This window comes from Podarcis bocagei (genome assembly GCF_964188305.1).
Source record: "Podarcis bocagei genome assembly, chromosome: 6".
NCBI lineage: Eukaryota > Metazoa > Chordata > Lepidosauria > Squamata > Lacertidae > Podarcis > Podarcis bocagei.
In genome coordinates, this window is record NC_138130.1 from 41,604,648 (window position 1) to 41,623,408 (window position 18,761).

The following is an 18,761-nucleotide window of genomic DNA, read 5'->3' on the forward strand; positions in this document are numbered from 1 at the left end:
TGCTTGAGCTTTCAAAGGAGCTTAGTCATTATTTATTTTGATTCAGCGAACCAATCCCTTAAAAAAGTAATACGTGTGTTGTATAGAGTAGACTTACACCTCTGCCTGCGCAAATTTCCCACTCAGGCTCTCGCTCGCTCTCCTCCCACCAGACCCACCCTCTGCCTGTGCAGTTTTGAGGAGGAGGAGTTTGAATATGTGAAAAAGGCACCCAACAGGACAAGGGACACTTTTCTCTCAAAAAGGACAATCATGTTTTTCTAGGGATGGGTGGCAACCCTCCTTGCGCATCAGACAATCTGGAAGCAGGCAGAGTATGAGCACAGCATCAAAACGTAATATTTGTTTCAACCCAATGTCTGGAAATGGCCTGCCTTTAAGAAATCTTGGATTGCCACTGCATGGCTGGGAGCTATAGATAAAAAGATCCTTTTCCAGGTGAGGTCAAATCCCAATGTGACTCACCATATTCTTCAGGTTTCATAATGGATTCCATTGCTGCCAAGTGATGGCAGAATTTCAGCCTCCTGACTGGTCACAAATCATCCTGGCTCCTGATACTTGGTCTTTGTTTGCTAGTGAATCCCACACGGAGACGCTAAAAATCCAGAGTAGTTCCCCAGGTCTGTAATTGACTGTTAAGGAAACCCATATGCACCCACTGAACTGTCAGGAAGGAAAGTAAGAACAGACTACAGTGATACCTCGGGTTACATATGCTTCAGGTTACATACACTTCAGGTTACACACTCTGCTAACCCAAAAATAGTGCTTCAGGTTAAGAACTTTGCTTCAGGATAAGAACAGAAATCAGGCGGCACGGCAGCAGCAGGAGGCCCTATTAGCTAAAGTGGTGCTTCAGGTTAAGAACAGTTTCAGATTAAGAACGGACCTCCGGAACGAATTAAGTACTTAACCTGAGGTACCACTGTACTGTGATCTACCGGTACCTACCTACCAACCAACAAATATGGAGAGTTCTAGTGAAATGTCTCCTGTTCATTCATCTCTGACCTCAGAGTTCTGGCTAAACATGTAATGCACTTTTATCGATGGCTGCATTTGTAGCTGTGCTGCTCTCAGTCTGCACATACTGCTGTTTTAAACCGGCCTTTACTGCAGCAAAAACATCAATATGGATTAACAGCATGGACATAATGCCTAAGAGGAAATCAGTGCAGCGTCAAATAAATATTGATTTACAGATCCTTATTATCAAGCTGACTAGGGAGCGGGTGACCTTTGTAGAGCACTAGAGTGAACAAGGAGATTGCAATAAAGACAGGGTTTTTAAAAATAATAATGCCAAACCTAGTGTCTTAACGCACCAGAAGAATGCCGTGTAGGCTTTGTTTTGAAACCTCTCATAGTGTATTCCACACAAGGCGAGTAGCCAGGGAATTCTTACGGATGTGGTACTCCAATAAATGTGGATGTCCCTTGTCTATAGTGGCTGCCGTCTAGACAATTGGGGGGGGGGGAGAGAAGATACATATTTGCATCCCATGGTTTTATATAATTTTTTTGCTGCATCCATTCTCCCGACTGGATAGGCAAGTCTGTGTTTAGAGGAAAGGCAGCCAGGAAGGCTTTGGTCTGCTATAGGTGTGCTATAGGTGAAATACTTTTGAAAAACACTTCTAAACATGTGTTCTTCTCTGCCTCTGATGTGGCTGTCTAGGATTGTGGTCAAGAGTTTCACCACTAACCCAAATGGCATTAGTAGATCTACCTGTGAATTCATTCCTTTGCTTGTCTGTGTGCACGACAACTCTGTGCACATCTACATAGATTATGCAAACTATTTATTTATTTATTTATTTATGAAAAAGTAGTTATTCACTACCAGGAGTCCTAAGCAAGTAATGGTAATAAAGACTGTGGTTTGCTGAGGTGCATTCCTCTCTCATGTTCACCATGGATCAAATTTTCCATCTCATCTGTTTCCAAATGTGTCCTTAACTGAATTAATAATTCAATTGTTTATCTCCTTTTCCATTTGAAAAAGTGCAAACATTCTCCAAAATTTTTGGCGGAAGAAATCTAAGCCCAGTATGAGGAAAGCCTGATACAAAAATAAACAATATGTTCTTTTCACTATGCCTTTATTGTGCTCCTTCTGCTTGAGACACCAGCAATATAAACAAATATTACAATATAATGACTCGCCTTTCCCTCCAGAGAGAGGGGTGGAGTGGGGAGCAAGTGAGATTTCCTTTAGTAACCCCTCAAATTCTATGATGATTTTAAGAGACAATCACACAGGGATCTCTAAGATCTCTTTTGTAAAGGATCCTAGGGACTACACGCCCAGGTGTATAATAATAATAATAATAATAATAATAATAATAATAATAATAATAATAATAATTTTTATTTATACCCCGCCCTCCCCAGCCAAGACCAGGCTCAGAGCGGCTTACAAGCAATAATAAAAACAAGTTGAATGATTACAACTTAAAAACAAAATTAAAATACAACATTAAAATATTGAAACATTAAAATATTAAAATGTAGCCTCATCGCAGGAGGAGAAGGAAAAGAAAAAAGAAAGAGAGGGAGGGAGGGAATCAAATTGGCTCCAAGCCAAAGGCCAGGCGGAACAACTCTGTCTTACAGGCCCTGCGGAAAGAAATCAGATCCTGCAGGGCCCTGGTCTCATGAGACAGAGCGTTCCACCAGGCCAGAGCCAGTGTTGAAAAAGCCCTGGCTCTGGTTGAAGCCAATCTAACTTCCTTATGGCCCGGGACCACTAGGGTGTTGCTATTTATGGACCTTGAGGCTCTCCGTGGGGCATACCAAGAGAGGCGGTCCCATAGGTACGAGGGTCCTAGGCCGTGAAGGGCTTTAAAGGTCAAAAGCAGCACCTTAAATCTGACCCTGTACTCTACCGGGAGCCAGTGCAGTTTGAAAACCACTGGGTGAATATGCTCCCATGGCAGAGACCCCGTGAGGAGCCTCGCTGCAGCATTCTGCACCCTCTGGAGTTTCTGGGTCATCTTCAAGGGCAGCCCCGCATAGAGCGTAGAGTAGTCAAGCCTGGAGATGACCGTCGCATGGATCACTGTGGCCAGGTCGGGGTGGGAAAGGTAAGGGACCAACTGCTTGATGCGGCAAAGGTGGAAAAATGTCGCCTTGGCTGTTGCTGTAACTTGCGCCTCCATGGAAAGGGAGGCGTCAAGGATTACACACAAGCTCTTAACGGAAGGCAATGGCACTAATTGGGCCCCTGCAATAGAAGGGAGTTGGTCCCTCATCCCCATGCCATCCCAACCCAGCCATAGGACCTCTGTCTTCGAAGGATTTAGTTTCAATCGGCTCCCACGAAACCATCCAGCCACAGCTTCCAAGCATCTGGTCAGTGTGTTCGGGGCCGAGTCAGTGTGGCCATCCATCAGCAGATAGAGCTGAGTGTCATCAGCATATTGGTGACAGCCCAGCCCAAAGCTCCGGATAATCTGGGCAAGGGGGCGCATAAAGATGTTAAAAAGCATTGGGGAGAGAATTGCGCCCTGCGGCACTCCACACACCAAGGAATGGCGCGACAACATTTCCTTCCTTAATGCCACCCTCTGTCCCTGACCAGAGATAAAAGAGCACAGCCAGTTAGGGGCTATGCCCTGTATGCCCACGTCTGCGAGGCGGTGGTCCAGAAGATCATGATCGACCATGTCAAAGGCTGCTGACAAATCTAAAAGGAACAGCAGTCCTGACCCGCCTCGATCCAGTTGTCTACGGAGATCATCTGTTAGGGCAACCAGAGGCGTCTCGGTCCCAAAACCAGGACAGAAACCGGACTGAAATGGATCTAAAGCCGATGTTTCATCCAGAAACCTGCCAAGCTGTTCAGCAACCGCTCTCTCAATTACCTTACCCAGATATGGAAGATTTGAAACTGGGCGGTAATTGGATAGGTCTAAGGTATGTAATGAAGTTTTCTTTAAGAGTGGACACACTACTGCTCCCTTCAGTTCCCCTGGGAATGTCCCCGTGTCAAGGGACAAATTAATAATTTCAACCAGGGGGGTCCGCGCAACATCTGGACACTCCCTAATCAGCCAAGATGGGATCAAGGAGGCAGGTGGTGGGCCTACCAACTTGGAGGAATCTATCCACATCAGCAGGGAGTATCCGATCGAAATGGTCCAACACTGGACCTGAAGTCAGTCGAGGGGCCTCCAGTTCAGTCACTGTATCTAAATTGGCAGGGAGGTCACGGCGGAGCAATAGGACTTTCTCCGCGAAAAAGCTTGCGTATGCCTCACAGCTGTGGGTCGAATTTGTGCTTAAATTTGGTTGTCCTCCTAAGGACGTTATTGACCTAATTATTCTAAAAAGTTGCGCCGGGCGAGAGCTAGCAGATGCAATGGAAGCTGCAAAGTAAGATTTCTTAGCAGCTTTCATAGCCATCTCATAGGCTTTCATAAGCATCCTATAAGATGTTCTTGAGGCTCCGTCATGAGTCCGTTGCCATACTCGCTCTAGCCATCTGAGATCCCGCTTCATTTTCCGGAGCTCCTCAGTAAACCAAGGGGCCCGGTTTCGACGGGGTTGCAGAGGGTGCTTAGGCGCGATCTCATCAATGGCTGCCAAGAGCCGGTTATTCCAGTCCTCAACAAGGTCATCTAATGAGTCGCCAGGAGGAGCAGGGTCCCGCAAGGCTTGTCAGAATCTATCAGGATCCATCTGTTTTCACGGACGAGCCCAAATAGGTTCGCCACCCGAGCAGGGGAGGAGCGGGAAGTCAATCTTGGCTTTCAGAGCATAGTGATCAGACCATGGCACTTCCACAGGGGGGAGCATGATCACATCTATGCCAGCCCCAAAGATCAGATCCAGCGTGTGGCTTGCTTGATGAGTGGGGCCCAAAAAAAACTGGGAGAGTCCTAGTGTTGCCATGGAAGTCACTAGGTCCAGAGCCTGTGAGGAGGGAGCGGCATCGGCATGGACGTTGAAGTCTCCCAAAACCAGTAGGTTTGGGAACTCCAAGGCCCAGCCCGCCACCACCTCCAGCAGGTCTGACAGGGTGGCTGCCGGTGTGCTGGGTGGTCGGTACACCAGCCAGACATCCAAGCTCTCCTTGGTGCCCCACACGAGACCAACACATTCAATGCCAGAGATTGCCGGTGATGGCAGAGCTCTGAAAGAGCAATCCTCCCGGATTAACAACGCTACTCCTCCCCCCCCAACCCACAGTCCGCGATTGATGGAGGACAGAGAAACCTGGGGGTGTTATCTCATGTAGGGAGACTACTTCGCCTTCCCGTACCCAGGTCTCCATCACGCAAGCCAGGTCAATCCCCTGCGAGACAAAAAAGTCACGCTTGGTGGCGGTTTTGTTGCCTATGGACCTGGCATTGCACAGCACCAATGACGGAGGTGGGTAATCCTTGCTCTCCCTACCCTCATCCCTTGGGATGGGGCGTAGATTGGAAGGGGTTCGAGGATCACTGCATCTCGAAACCATTCGCCGATAGAGATATCTAGCCCCACCGCCATTCCTCCCTAGCCCTTCAATAGTGGAAATCCCAGACCCCATACTAGCCTCCCCAATAGAGGGGTAACATCCCCTCAATAACAAGTCATCCTTGGGCCAGGACTCCTGGGTCAAAATGATATGGGGAAGAGGTGGAGGTTTGATAGGGTAAGTATCCCTAGAAGATAAAACCCAACCAACCGCATCACACAGAGTAAGCACTAATAGATTTCAATCTTTTGCTTATTTATTTATTTACAAAGGGACACATATTGTAATTAGACAATTTCTATACCATTTAATATATAAAAATATTACTAAGTGATATATAGAAAGCTAAAACAACAACAGAAAAAAGTTACAAGAATACACTGTGTTACATATGCAAATGTACAAAGGCAAATGTTTCAGTAATACAAAATGATTTCAAAATGTCAGGTTTCATGTCCTGGACCTTGTCACAAACAGGTCCAACAGCATCTAGAAACACAATGGGATCCATGATCATGTTGTTCTCATGGTAGCTTGCATCTCTGGACATAAAATTAGAAATGGAAGTAGCAACAGATTTCATAGGAAATGAAGATGCATTCTGGCTCTAGAATGAAGATTCATTCTGAAACAATAATAATAAAAAATATTAATAATAAATATTTTTATTTATACCCCTCCCTCCCCGGCCGAGACCGGGCTCAGGGCGGCTAACACCAAATATATAATACATTAAAAACACAAAATCAAATGATTAGTTTAAAATACAATTCGAATCACATTTAAAATCAAAATAAAATTAAGTGGGAACCCACGAGTCATAACTGTAGGGTAAGGAATTAAAAGTTCACTAGGCCCGGCCACCCGTGCTGGTCCCATATGGGCCGATAGAAAGAGCCCATATGAATGAAGATGCATCAAGACATAAGTCCTAGGTGTCTGATTCCCACCCCCACTGTCCCCAATTACATAATCACTTCATACAACAATTTACACAAGTGTAAGGAAATTGTTTTTCGCCATGGATACTGGTAAAAAGGAATATTGTTTAATAGGTTTGTTATTGCAAATTGTTCATCTAGTGCTAATGAGGAAAAGCCTGCAATCTTAAATACACTTGTCTGGGAATTTAAGTGGCATTTGCCCCAGAGAATGTATGGGATGATGTTGTAGATTCCACTTCAAAAGCATCATTGTTCATTATTGATTATATGAAGGCTTTACTACTGAGCTCTGGAAGGGAACATTCACTTTCTATTATGCAAATGTAATTTCATGGTATCACACATCCATAGGACTATATTTCTTTACTCCCCCGGCACAAAATGCATCTGCTGCGTTAATGCATTTGATATATCGTATTTGATGTGATTTCAAATGATATTTATAGTAATTTTTATAATGTCATTAACTGTCCCCAGCACATCCTCTGATGTTTCATGTTCTCCATGTACTTTGAAGAATGGCTAACATAATTTGATTGTAAGGCAGTTTGGCTCTAACTTCACTCTTCCTAAATTAGAGATTTCTGCAATTGGCTACTATTAGCAACTTGATGCTGCTGCGATATGAGAGTCGTGTACTTTCACATACGTTTCCAGAAAAAAGAGATCAAATAACTGGATGTAATAATACACCGATGATAACCGAAACAGGGCAGTTGAATTCAAGCACTTTAAGGAGTGGTCTGAAATTCTTCTGAATCTTGTATATCCAGGGATGTCAACATGGTGCCCGTGGGTACGAGGGTGCCTATCAGTACCTCCTTTGGCACCTGTGAAAAATTGCAGTACAGTGGTACCTCGGGTTAAGTACTTAATTCATTCTAGAGGTCCGTTCTTAACCTGAAACTGTTCTTAACCTGAAGCACCACTTTAGCTAATGGGGCCTCCTGCTGCCGCCACGCTGCCGGAGCACGATTTCTGCTCTCATCCTGAAGCAAAGTTCTTTTTTTTTTTTAAATAATTTTTATTAACCGACCAATCAAATCAAATCACATCACATCACATAAATTCCGAATTACAAAGCCGAATTTTAAATTTTTTTGTTGGGGGGACCCATATTTCAAGTTCCGAAGGGGATTCCAATCATCTTCCTGCTGCTGCGTTAATATCCACAAATCTGTCCAAATAATGTTCATAATTCTATCCAGTCCTATCTTGCTGTTCCCACATCTCGTCTTGTTCGTATATTTTTCTTTTTTTCTTTATGATCTCTTCTGATAATCTCTTTAAGCAGATAAACTCCAGTTATAATCCTGTGTGAATTTTTCCGTTCGTCCAATCATAATGTCGAGATGGTTTCCATATATCATCACTTTCATAAATAAAAGCACTCTTTCCATCATTAGTCTCACAAATCTGTCGCCTTCTTTAGTCCCTCTGAGGAGGCTCACCCACAATATGAAAACAGATCTATTCCTCCTCCCAGACATAAGTCTTTCGACAGAACTTGCCAAAATGGCAACGCTATTTTTTGCTGCGTCATTCCAAAGCTCTTATACTTTCCACAATCTCCTTAAAACATGCTTTGGTCAGAAAATTATCTCCACACAGTCTTAAATCCTCAGCTTAAGTCATTTAAACGGCATTTCTGACTTGTGACTTGTGGGGGGGGGATTCTTGGTTAATCACATAGAGAAAAGAAAGGAAAGTGTCCCCCCCATTCCAGTCCCGTTGCCGAACATACCGAGCCTTGGTGTGTCTTCTCATGATTTATTCATGTTCCTCCGACCCGTCTTGTTTCTCAGAGATCTCTTCAGTTAGCAGTCTTTACTCCCCATTCTTCCTTGAAATACAGTGGTGCCTCGCAAGACGAAAAGAATCCGTTCTGAGAGTCTCTTCGTCTAGCGGTTTTTTCGACTTGCGAAGCAAGCCCATTGACGGATTAGCGGATTAGCGCTATTAGCGGCTTTTAGCGGCTTATCGTCTTATCGGATCAGCTGATAAGCGGCTTAGCGGCTTAGAAAAAGGGGGGGAGGGGGAAAAACCTGCAGGAACTCGCAAGACATTTTCGTCTTGCGAAACAAGCCCATAGATTCGTTTTGCGAAGCACCTCCAAAACAGAAAACTCTTTCATCTAGCTAGTTTTCCGTCTTGCAAGGCATTCGTCTTGTGGGGCACCACTGTATGTGCATTAGCTTCCTCCTAATTATTTCTTTTGAAGTTGCTTCAGCTAGAGGCGCGAATCAGAGACAGCGTCCAGGAGCGCCGAAATCAGCACAAGTGCTTTCTGCCTAGTGCCCCCACCCCCTCAAGTTCGGGGGTAGTATAGGGCACAGCAGACAAGGGCAGTCCCCTTCCCACACGCTTGGGGTAGTCGGCAGGCTGTTTACTCCCATCACAGCCTCTTAATTACCTCGTGTGGGTCAGAGAGATGTTATTGTCAGCCATCTTCTGATGCGCCCCTAGTGGGCCCCCCCCCGGAAGCAAAGTTCTTAACCTGAAGCACTATTTCTGGGTTAGCAGAATCTGTAACCTGAAGCGTATGTAACCTTGAAGTGTATGCAACCCGAGGTACCACTGTAAATATTTTCTTTAAAAATCCACAATACAGAAGAGTTTGCTTTTTCTGGTCAGTTCCTGTTTACACTGCTTCAGCCTCTCCTACGCTGAACAGCTCCCTTCAATAAGCTCACATTTCATTGGATGCCAGGATCTGATGCCCACCCTCCCATCTGTTCTGAATAGAGGAGAGATGCAAAGAGCTTTTCTCTGTGAGTGAACAGGGTGGCAGCAGATGTAATTGCCTCCCCCCCCAGTTGAAGGGGTGAGGGGCAGGGTCATGCCTGCCTCATTTTGTGGTCTGCCTTTTTTCTTCCTTTTTTTAAGATGTGGCAGTCTTTATGTCGTGCCCTATGGCAGCCAATTTGTAATGGGCACTCATTGCACTTCCTTGAATCCCCAGTTGGTCATATTTGCTAGGGATGATGGGAGTTGTGGTTCAGCAACATTTGGAAGGACAAATGTTCTCTACTCTTGGTGCATGGGATTGCGGCCTGAAGATGATGGTACATGAATAAGACCTTTATTTTATTTTACAGTGGTACCTCGGGTTAAGAACTTAATTCGTTCTGGAGGTCTGTTCTTAACCTGAAACTGTTCTTAACCTGAAGCACCACTTTAGCTAATGGGGCCTCCTGCCACCGCCATGCGATTTCTGTTCTCATCCTGAAGCAAAGTTCTTAACCTGAGGTAATATTTCTGGGTTAGCGGAGTCTGTAACCTGAAGCGTATGTAACCCGAAGTACCACTGTATTTTTAAAATCAACATGCAGCCTTCAGCCTTCAGTTAACAGTTATTGTGGTAAGAGGTTTAACACACTGCAATTCAACAGTTGAATTTAGGATTTGGAATGCAAGTTGCCTTCTTTTGCCAGCTTATTTCTTTTACACACACACACACACACACACACACACACACACACACACACACGTACATTATAAGCAACACAATGACAAGACCTGGAAAGACAAGCTTTGCCGTATTTCTCTGATTGGGGCATGCTTTTGTAATGTGACCTTGCAGCCTGCCAGTTGGTCTGTAGCGCAAAATAGGCACAGACCTTGGAAATAAGACAGCAGGTGCAAGTTAATTAAATAAGGGAACCATGCTGCTTTGTGCTGGAAGAGAGCATGCACCCTGCTCACCTCCCACTGTTACATTCACACTTCCTTGCGAGATGTTAAGGTTTTTCTTATATGGAAGATGTTGCATCCATAGGGCAAAGGGAAGAAGGGAGGAGGGCCTGTTTGGGCGCAAGCCAAGAATGCTCACTTAGCCAGCCAGTCTAGTAACTCTGCAGCACATCTGTGTGTCAAGGCAAGAGAGAGAGATTGCAGGCCCCATCCCGATCCTGTATAGATATCTCTTTTTAATAAAACTTTATTATTTTTTCCAACTTGGGAGAATAAAACAAGCAATATGCAGAGCATTTTCAATCAAGTTTAGTTAAAATGCAAAATGTGCATTCCAAAAAGGAAATGTCTCACAAAAGAAGCATTCAATTTATACCATCCAACATCCACAAAATTTAGAAAAAGACACTATTATTTATTACCTTGGAAAAGGACATTATTATTATTAAGCCCCTTCAGCCCAATCCTATCCAGAGTTAGTGGTCCCTATTAAAATCAAAGGGGTTAGGCATACCTAATACTACCCAGGCTCATGTTGTTTATAGTCAAGAAAATCCAAAAATGATATATCTGGAAATGTTTTCTAACATCATTCCATAGGCTTAAGATCATGTATACGAAGACATGTAAATGCTACACCTACGTCCGATGCCATCCTTCATATTTGCTCCGCCCAAGGTAGATATTTCAAAACAACCCCAACTAGCCTTTGTTCTGTCTGTACGAAAGTGAACCAAAAATATAGTTCTTGCTCAGGAACAGCTAAAAAAGAAAAACACTGATATTAACTATATTGCAAACACTTTAATTTATGTGATGATGATGATGATTTATTTGTACCCCACCCATTTGGCTGGGTTTCCCCAGCCACTCTGGGAGGCTTCCAACAAATATTAAAAATATATTAAAATGTCACACATTAAAAACTTCCCTAAAGATGGAAATGTAATTCAGTGTGCGCCCCCTGCCCTGGGTTCTGTGTGGAAGTGCTCTTGTAGCCCACTTGGTATGAGAGGCTGGGCTGCCTTGCACTAGAGCTTCAGCATTTACTGACAGCCTTCTGGCCAGAACTGCTGATTCTGGTTTTAATTCTGTGACCCTCAATCGCTTCATCTCGGTATACCTCAAAAACCACCTTCTTCCCTCTGTCCTGTTGGGATTTCTGACCTCTGTAGCATTTGCAGCTTTTGTATTAATGGTGCACCAGTTTTTCCAACAAGGAGGCAGCTGATTATGATGGTACTATGACAACTGTGTCTGGAGTCTGTTCTATGAAATTAACCTATGGTCTATATGATTCAGTTTTAATGTTTTTATGTATGTGCTTATTCTTGCTGTGTAGTCAGCAGGCAACACAAAGCTAATGTACTTTAATGCTCTTTTTTAAAAAAACCAAGCCAAAGAGCTGCTCATTTTGAGGTTATATGACAACCTTTATGCTCCATTTGCAACAGATTTAACACACCAGCAAAGCAAACAAAAGCAGTATTGTTTCCTTTGCAGTTTCCAGTCTTTTGTCTCCAAAGAATTCCAGTCCTTAGTAGTTATGGTTGAAGGTTTTCCCTGCTCTTAGGGATGCTCTTTATGATTGGTTTAAATAATGGAGAGAGAGAGAGACAAGAGAGCACATATATTGTCCATGATCATTTTGAAAGGCCACACCAAAGAAGAGATTATATTTAAAAAGCAGCTAAAAATGTGGAAGCCTACCCTTCTTATTTCAGTAATATAGCAACTGCGAGTCAGTCTAAAAATACCCTCCTGGCACAATGGAAGTGAATGAATCTCTCTCTCTCTCTCTCTCTCTCTCTCTCTCTCTCACACACACACACACACACACACACACACACCAATGAGAAATTGCTTCTTCATGCCCTCAAGAAGTTCTAGTTAACAACACTGAACAAACGCCAGATTCTCTAAGTGACAGTTACATGTGCAGCTTTTTCTAATTCACAATGTTCAATTTACTTCTCAAAAGCTGCCAAGACCAAACATCTAAAGTTTGGGGAATATAGCCACGTCATCTACTTATTTATTTTTCACTCTTCCTCTGATTACACAGGAGTTTTGTGCCTGTAGCTTCACCCTTGATGGGCTTTTCTAGGAGCACTTTGTAGTGGGAAAATCACTCCCATCATGCCTTTGTTAAGAGAATATGCTTCTACAGTGGTACCTCGGGTTAAGTACTTCATTCATTCCGGAGGCCCATTCTTAACCTGAAACTGTTCTTAACCTGAAGCACCACTTTAGCTAATGGGGCCTCCTGCTGCTGCCGCACCTCCAGAGCACGATTTTTGTTCTCATCCTGAAACAAAGTTCTTAACCCAGGGTAATATTTCTGGGTTAGCGGAGTCTGTAACCTGAAGTGTATGTAACCTGAAGCATATGTAACCCGAGGTACCACTGTATAGTAATCTAGGGAGCATTCCATCTGAGACAATAATTGGCAAGACTGCAACACCATCGGCACCTTTCATCCTCTCAATGTTTCCAGAACTTCATTGTTATTTGGTGTCTGCGTTTCCCTACTTGGTTTCTCTATGCAGATGTCAGCAGTAAACATGCACTATGTAAAACCTATGAATGAAGCTTTCATTTTCACCCAGTTTTTTTGTTGTCTGGTCTCCTTTGATTAATCTTACCCATCATGTTAGTAAAAGACATTTGTAATGATAGATTCCAAACTGATTTGCAAGAGTTGAATGGGTTTTCAGAAGAAGTTGCATTTGGGTTGCCCTTGCAATAAAATATTGATATTGCCATATTTTTATAATGTTATTTAAAAAAAAGAAATTTAGATCATGGGTCACTTGCTTCTTTTGCTTGGGCTATGTACTCTGATGAAATGTAGGAATAAATTCATAAAGATACAATGTGCCTAGGGATGATTAGGGCACCATGCGAAAGGTCGCAGTCTTCTAGCCTCAATTTTTGAGGAATGGATGTGACATTTAAATTGTATATCATTTCAGTCATAACAAATTTATTTATATCATGTGTTACTGGGATCGTTTTTACATACATTATTTGTTTGATATATTATGAGCTATTTGGATCACTCTGTATTTGCATCATAATGTAATGTCATGTGCCATCACCATGACATTAGCTGCTAGGCGCAATGAATATTACTAATTTAGAGGCTATGCTGATTGTAGGAGCTGTCACATAACAGTTCACTAGTGCCGGTATACTCTGAGATTTCATGCATTGGTTTTGAAGGGTTTTTATATACAGGGATGGGAAAATTATAAACTGATGGACTAATGCAAATCTAGACCATGAAATTGAACTCTCATTAATTTACATGTAAGATTTTTCACAGTGAACCATTTATACATATCGGGTAAAATGCTGTGTATAATTATCACTTTAGAAAAATGATTGCCAATAAATAAGTGTCCTAAATAATAAAATAGCAGCAGTTTAAAACTGGAGCTTCTCCTACGCATTGCAATGAGATTGGGGTTGGACTAAATGGGTTTTTGGAGACTCCTCCTGCCTTTTGATTTTACAGCTGAAAATATGGGATTTTGCAGGAATAGGGGGCTGTTTCTTTGTGACATAAATATCCCTTGCTTTGTCAGTTAAGTACCCACTTTGTATTATAAGCCAGGGCAATGGGCTCCTACAGAAAGTAAATAGCTGGAGATCCTTCTGGTCAGTTAGCACAAAGGGGCATCTCTTTCTTGCCTTGCCCTCCCCTGTCTGGAGGTGACATCAGCCAGGTGTCTGTGTGTAAGAAAGTGAACAATAGCTAGGCAGTCTTGAAAGTGAGCCTGAAAAGAGAGATGGCTGACTTCCTCTCTGTAATAATTGAATGCTATGCCATTGGGGGGTTCCCCTAGAAAGCTTACTTTTATTTGTATTTAAAACATTTCCAGGTCACTTCTCTTGGTAATGCCCATCCAAGGGGGCTTGCAATAAAAATTAAAAAAATAGCTGTTGGAAGTGCAACAGCAGAGATCATTCAATTTGTAACGTAGGGGCTGATTCTGTTATTAGTAAGCCAGCTAACCATTATTGATGTCACATTATTGCTGTCACAGTCTTCTTTTCAGAAAGTTGTGTGCTGACTGAGAAGGTATTTTTCACTTACTGTACTTTCACACATCTCAAAATTCAGACTCTGATTAGCCCAGCATAAATTTCCAGCAGAGGCACACGGAAGTGATTTGGATGTGTATAGGCGGCCAATGTCAACCTACAAACCATCTGGGCATCATCTGGCCTTATTTCATCAATCAGAACGTCATTGGGTTGGATTCTTTTTTTGGAGGGCAATTTCAATATCAATGTCAAATTTAGCCTGGGGGGATGCACACCCTTGCCCTATAGCCTGTTGTCGCTGGCGGACAAACCAATACAAAAGCCTTCTTCACTTCTTTGTGTGAGGTGATCCTTTGCTTGTAATACTCATGCCATTAGGTAATGGCATTCATTTGGTGACAAATATTTCATAGGGCTTTGCTTGGTGGAAGCAACAGCTGTTATGACTGAGCACTTGCGACATGACAAGCAACGATTCTCTTTGAAAAGTTATGGTAAATGGTTTAATTTGAAGACTCCAGCTTCACTACACTATTAAAAAATAATTGCTTCCTGATGCTGCATCAAAAATCCAGATGATCTAGAAGAATATATATTCTAGCCTTCCAAGTAAATCTCTCCCAGCAATTTGTAAAGAGGTGTTTAAAAAACAAAAGCAGAAATAGTAAATGAGCAACCAAAACAATGACAATTGTTTCAATAGAATGGTGTTTCAAGTATGTTATGAAGATGGATGGGTGACTAAGAAAAAGTGCACCTTGAAAACACCTCATTGACACAAATACTTCTCTCTCACACTCACACATACACCCTCACACACAGGCTGTGATTCCTGAGCTTCCCCCTCTATATTTTTTTACAACAGCAATTGCCAAATGGCCCAGGTCCATGATTTCCTGCATTGGCAAATGAAACTGCTTTCCCAGGGGACAATTGGATTGCCTTTGACTTCAGTAAACAGTTAAATACATAAGCAAATTCACTATAGCATCTCTCTTCAGAAAGAACATGTTTTTCCCCCCATGAAAGATTACAATTGATGCAGGAAGGCCAGTTGACTCGTAAATTGGAATCCATGTCCCAGTCATATTTCTGGCTGGCAAAGGAAGCCATTGTTGGCTCATGCAGTCGGCTGTTCAAGTGCTGCCCTGAACAGCCCCCTAAATATATGTCTTGTGCTATGAATATTAGATAAAGCTTCTGAGCTGCTACTTCTTGGCTGAGCAAGCCATGGTGGCTGCGAGTTTGCTACCAAGCTAGAATCAAGGTTCTTGTGTTAAATCACAAAACCTTAAAATAACTTGGGCCTAATGTGATGTAAGAACCACTTGATTCCCTGTGCTCCACCTCAGCCAGTGAGACATTCTTTTGGTGGTCCCCCACCCACCTGAAGTTCAGTCTGCCTTTATCAAGGACTGAGCCTTTAGTGTGGCAGGTCGTGCCCCGTGGAACTCATTGCCACAAGAGGTACCGATGTCCTTCCTGCTTTCTTTTAGATGTCTTTTAAAAACTATACTATTTTGGGATGTGTGTTTTTTATTTAAAAAAACCCCAACCCAACTAGTTTTCAAAGTTGTTTTGATTCATTGTAGTGATATGTCATTTACATTGTATGCCACATGTGCTTTTTATGAATGTATATAGATAAATATATTCTCTTCTGGCTGTTTGATAGCTGTCAGCTGCTAGTATGTCTTAGGGATTACATATACCGGTAAGTTTTTGAGTCCTGCTTTCTGATTCTTTCCAGGCCTGCTTAGTTAGGCCTGCATTCTTTTTCCCACCGTATTTTCTACTACTGTAGTCTATTTTTATAACTTCCAAGCTAGTCTGTCAACATGTAACAGAAGTGTTACATTATGTGTGAACAATTTATATAAGCTGCGGGTGCTCAGCTTGCTTAACACTGAAGGTCACATAAGAGAATCATCAGTACCTGACGTGTTACTCTGATCATCCTCACATTTTATTAATGCATATTAACAGCTGCATGACCAAAACAGGTTTCAAAATACTTTTAATATATTTGAAAATTAATAACACGCGCAATATATGTTGGACAAATTCCTGGACTCATCATTGCAAGTTATCACCAAATCTTTTATTTTCTTGCCAGAACCACATAAAATCTTTACGAACTCCCATAGTTTCATTTATATGAAATGCTTGATGAAAACACACATATTGGACTTGATGGTCAGATATAGGGAAGCTGAGAAGATGTTTGTATCTAATGTACAGTATGTTGGTGTTTCTACGATTGGTCTCTCCCAAGTGATACAACTCACTCAGTGCAAGAGTGTGTCTGTTGGCCTGATGAGTGAAGGGAAAGGATGCAAGTTGTCATACCCTTAGTATGACCTGTCCTTTACTCTACTTCCCCATTAAAAAGGAAGGGGAAGAAACTCTCCTTGCCCCCTAATGGGAAATTATGAATGTGCTTGGAGTTAAATTACTATATAATTCATGGTTTACTGGAGTATATAAAAGCATTTGCTCCAGAGATGAAAAGCTTTGAGCCATGGTATATTTGCTGGGAAGACGGTTGTTTCTCATTATTTATGTTATTTTGTTAACATGCTTTTAAAGAGAAAGTTTCCTTTTTAAAACTGAACTCTTGTATTTGGCATCCTGTATCCATTTACCTTTGTCATTTTATATTATGCTGTTTCTGGCGTAAGTCCCTTTCTTCCTTGGGATTTCCTTCTTTTCTACTTAAAAGAATCTGGCATACTGTGGGCTCCTATCAGCATTGAACCAGGAGTGGTCAGCCTTCCAGAAATCAAGATTGCATGCAAGGCAGTTAAGTCAGAGTAGCTGCATTTGAAGCCATGGGGATTAAACAAATAAAAAAGAGAAACTTTTATTGGCTCAGATGAATTCTGGAGCCTGAATTGAGCAATAAGAAACTTCTCCATACTTCTGAGCATTTGAGTACTGTATAGAGTTACAGATCCTGACAACTTCAGATGATTTTGTGTTGAATCTAACACAGATTTTTCCAGTGAATTTTGGAAAATTGGATGTGGAACATGACCGATTAGAATGCCCATTTCCCCAAGATTATCCAGCACATGGAAGGAGCATAGCCAGCCATATTGTAGCCTCGTCTTTGAATTTGTAATGTGTTTATTTTGTATGCACATTCTGTGCTTTGCTGCAGTTTGCATTTATAATCCCTACTAAATTGCCTCCTACTCAGGACACTATGCATATAGAAACAGTACACATACTTCTCCACCTAGATGTAGAGTGTGATTCTTCCCCTCTGCAACCCAACAGCAGAACCTGTATTTCAAAAAGTTAATATTCAGTTGCTTGGGCTCCTAGAGCAGCATGATATTTTGGATCAAGGTTGAATTTATAAAAAAGTTTTTGAGATTGTTCATTTAATTAGTAAAACCAGGAGAAGGGGAATGCCTTCCCATGGGAAACACTTCCTCACCCATACTCAAATACAAAAAAGACACAGGCATGTGAAAGGCTCTTGCATATGTAGAATCAGGCACATACCATCTTCATACAAAATAATACTTATAAAGGAAAACATGGAACCTGTACTTGTGATGCATTTTGTTTTCAGAGGCACATGGCTAAATCTACACATGTGCACTCTTCACACTTCATGGGAATTGCAAATTGGGTAGATACTTTATTTTCCTTATTTATTTCAATCTCATAATTATGTAGGTAATATAGTAAGCTCATATAAAGAAATAATAATCTTTCCCTGCCACATGCTAAAGCTTGGGGATATGTCTTGCTTTCCCCAAGATATGTACAGTAAAGTGACGCGCCTCAACTTTTCAGTGAAATTGACCGTGGCAGGCTTGTGAGAACATCAGCATTAGACATATGAATAGGGCAACCAGCCACCAACAACAGAAGGCTTTTTTGATTGATTTTAAATTAAGGTCATGGTCCCTCAGGCCACAGAAAGATTTGATTATTTCCGTCATATTTGAAGTGTGTGTTGAGTGTCTTTTCTTTATGGGCAGCATTTGGCTATTCCATGGAGCAGTGACCCCAAAATTTATAAAATGTTCAGAAAACCTAGAACAGTCACAATCCTTGTGGCAATTATATACACCTTATTTAACAATTTGCTGTAACTTCATCTAATAACTGTATATATAGTTATTGTATTTGGGAGAGTATATGCTACTTCACTAGTCACTCCTTTGAAATTGCTTTGATTTATAAACAGCATCAGCACAAACGTATGCATAGCAGAGGTGCTGGAAGGTACAGTAATTATATCGTAAGGAACAGTGGACTTCTCATAGCCTTAAAAAAGTACAATCACATTTATTTATGAGTCTCTATGTGTATGTTCTTGCAACCCTGTTAGCCTGATTACCCTTTTCTACTTTGCTAGTTTATAAAAGAATATGATTATGGAAAAAGCTTTGGATGAATAAAGCAATCAATGACGCAGTGGCACAATTCAGGCCTTAAACCGTACACACTACAGTAATCCTAACATAGAACTCGCTGTGGTTTGACTTCGAATCAGGCCCATGGCATGACTTCTGGTGGTTGAACAATGGTCATAATCACACCAAACCATAGATTGCTGACTGATTGTGAACCATAGCTTGTCA

General features: G+C 42.0%; 2 protein-coding genes across 3 annotated transcripts in view; one reads left to right on the plus strand and one right to left on the minus strand.

The window, feature by feature from the left end:
• The window catches only part of SCML2 (Scm polycomb group protein like 2), a 187,130-nt gene that overhangs the window by 67,476 nt on the left and 100,893 nt on the right, over positions 1 to 18,761 (minus strand). The gene's annotated exons all lie outside the window — the stretch shown is intronic.
• The window catches only part of RAI2 (retinoic acid induced 2), a 73,054-nt gene that overhangs the window by 8,032 nt on the left and 46,261 nt on the right, over positions 1 to 18,761 (plus strand). The window contains exon 1 of one of the 2 annotated variants that reach the window (XM_081199187.1): positions 10,705 to 10,782. The exons of the other annotated variant lie outside the window; for it this stretch is intronic. The gene's annotated coding sequence lies outside the window, so the exon portion shown is untranslated. Of the gene's footprint in view, positions 1 to 10,704; positions 10,783 to 18,761 lie in introns of those variants that run through there. 2 annotated transcript variants of the gene reach the window in all.